Raw genomic sequence first — 3,037 nt, forward strand, 5'->3', positions numbered from 1 at the left:
TGTATCTTTCCTTTGGTATCTACAATGGTTTGTTTTTTCTTTTTAAAAAAGGGAGATAAGAAAACCAAGCTGCTTAATGATTATTTGTGAAAAACAAGAAGTGTGACATTTCTTGGTGCATGTGCGGAAGAACTATGGGATGAATGTGTAGGAAGCAGTGGGGTGGGGTGTTCCTGGGTTAGAAGAGCTGGACAGAAGGGAGGTCAGTGCATGAGTATGAGCTAAGCGGCTCTTACGAAAAGACCCCGAATTCAGTGGGATAAAGAGCGAAGCAGTTTGTCTAGTATGCCTCAGGTAAGCATTCCTGGACCATGGGCAGTGCTGTCCACTTCTTAGAGGACCAGATTCCTTTCAACTCAAGGCTCTGCCCTTCTCCAGCACTTTGCCATTCACTGCCTGGATGGCCAAGGCTGAGTCACAGCTGCACGTGGGAAGAAAGCACATGGAGCAGGAGGTCAGGGCACAGTGTTGGAGCTGCAGGCTGCAAGTGGTCCTGGCTGTGGCACATCCCCCTGGTAAGAGCGTCATCCACAACCTCACCTAACTGTAAGGGAAGCTAAACGGGCAAATGTAGCATGGCTGGCCAGCCTCGTGCCTGGCTTTGATTCTATTCCTGTGGAAAAGGGAAGAGTGGATTTTGGTGGACCAGCCTTCTCCACTGTTGGTGTTGTCAGAGCCAAGTGAAGTCACAGCAAGCAGTGGGACGAGGAAGCAGAGAAGAGAGAGGAGGTGAAGAATGGAAGCCACTGCTAGCACCGTTCAACGAGGGTGGCTTGTTTGATGCATCAGATGATGGTCCCCAGTGCAGGGATGGATGATGTGCTGGTGGGCTGAGTACTCCTATTCATATTCCTAATGTGCCAGCGTCACTGCCTTCCCTCCCACTCAGGAAAGAGTGTCAGAATTCAAGTCAATATGACATCATTCAGAGGAGCCTGGATTTCGGCAGCAAACTCCTAACTCATCATCTCACCATCCCCAATCTATTATCCACTCCACAGCCAGATGAACCTTCTAAACCAAATCAAAGCAGCTCCCTACCTGCTTCCAGCCCTTTGGAGGCTCTCTGTTGTTCTCTGGATAAGGTTGAAAACCTTTCCCTTGAGTCATGCTGTCCTTTGTAATAGGGCCTCTGCCTCCTTCAGCAGCCTGATGCTTTGCCGTTCTCCAGCTGTGCTGGCTGTATTAGCTCTTGGGTATAAAGAATCTTTCTCTCCTGCCTCAGGGCCACCTTGAGCAGTCTTCCCCTTGTTCTTCTCCTGGGTAACTCCTTCTCATCCTTCAAGATCTTTGAGTAAACATCACTTCCACACGGAGACTTCCTGTCTCCCCTCAATCTGCGGAACACACCTGTGCTATATATTTTCATACCCCTTGCACGTTCATATGGCCTACAAAACACGCAGCTCCTCACGTGATAACATTTTCTTCATTTAATAATAGAGAACTCTCAGAGGGTTCTGATCTGTCTGTCTTGTTAGAGTCTGTGTTAAATGGGTGAAGAAATAAAGCATTGGGTTCTTCAGTCATGGTGTAATCATTTCAAATGGTGCACTTTCGAACCAGGTGGAAGTTATCTTGGGGAAATGTTGCTCGCAAAAGGAGAGATGCTCTTCTTTCCAAGAAGAGTGTGAAAAGGTGAGCAAAGCCTTCATTGACCTTGAGGGAGACGCCTGAGTTTTGGATACAGAAGCTAAAATAGGTAGGAATCAGATATTTCAGAAGGTGCAAAAAATAAGTGTGTCTGACCTTGTCTTCAGAGCGTTCCTGGCCTCTGGGATATGTTTGTATGCAGATGTCATTTCGTATTTATAAATTAGCCTAGAGGGGCTGTGTGTGGGTCCGTAGGTGGACTGAAGGACAGTGGTGAGTCTGTAAGGGTGAGAGATTAGAGCAGAAAGGCTGAAAAAAATGTCCAGTCTTCAGCATTTTGTACATCCATTTAATAAATAGCTTTTGACAGCTTACCAATGTGCCTGCCACTGTGCTGGATGCTTCTGGGGACAAGAGACATAGGAGATACAGAGATAGAGGATGGAAAGGTCAGGGTGTATGGGAGCACGGAGGAGAAAGCAGCAATTTGCTCAGTCCAGGTGGGAGAAGGCATCATGGAAAGGGCAAAATTGAACTGGGCCATAAAACAATAAATTAGAATTTCCAGTGGAAAGACGAAAAAGGGCATTCTAGAAAAGCGAAGAACGGGAGCTTGAAAAACGTCCGCATTTGGGCAATAGCGAGGAGCCAGTGTGGATGGGGAACCCAGGCCTGAAAGCAGGAATGATAATAATGATCGCTGACATTTAGCAGACATTTCTTATGTGCCAGACACTGCTTAAGTGCTTTGCCCATATAATCTCAGTTTATAAGTGGCAGAGCCAAGATTTTGAGCCAAGGCAGTCTGACTCCAGAGCTCATGCTTGTAAGCACAGGGCTATTCCACATTGTCAAGGAGACTGCATGCCAGGCTGAGCTCCTGGGAGGGGTGAGGGTTTGGGAAGGATTTTAGCATTTGGAAAATGATGCATTCAGACTGTGCTTTGGAAAGACCATTCTGAGACCTGTGTGAATACAGGCTGTGCAAGCTGTCATGAGGGGCAGAAAACACTGGATACTGCCTCACCAACGGGAAGCGTAGAGTCTCCTTAACAAGCAGACCTCACAAGTGTGCCGATTAAATGCTCGGGTTCCTACCACTGATAAAATACAAACTCTAAAGGAGTTTAGAGACAGCAGAGAAAGCTAAGCTGGGCAAATGGATGCAGCCATTTTAACTTCAGGGACGGTAGAGTTGAGTCCAAATCAAGATGTCCTTTGTCTCTTTGCAGTGGAATGGCCCATTTTTGTCCCCAAATATACTGGTTCGAATTGTATCCCACAGAACTTCTTGCCCCTGAACTTCAGGGTGTGACCTTATTTGGAAATAGGATATTTTGGTAAAATTAGTTAAGATGAGGCTATTCTGGAATAGAATGGGCCCCAAATCCAGTGACTGCTTCGTTGTGTGTGTGGTTTTTTTTTTTTTTTTTTTTTTTTTTTT

The sequence above is a fragment of the Cebus imitator genome, unplaced genomic scaffold (genome assembly GCF_001604975.1).
Source record: "Cebus imitator isolate Cc_AM_T3 unplaced genomic scaffold, Cebus_imitator-1.0 Scaffold194, whole genome shotgun sequence".
Lineage (NCBI taxonomy): Eukaryota > Metazoa > Chordata > Mammalia > Primates > Cebidae > Cebus > Cebus imitator.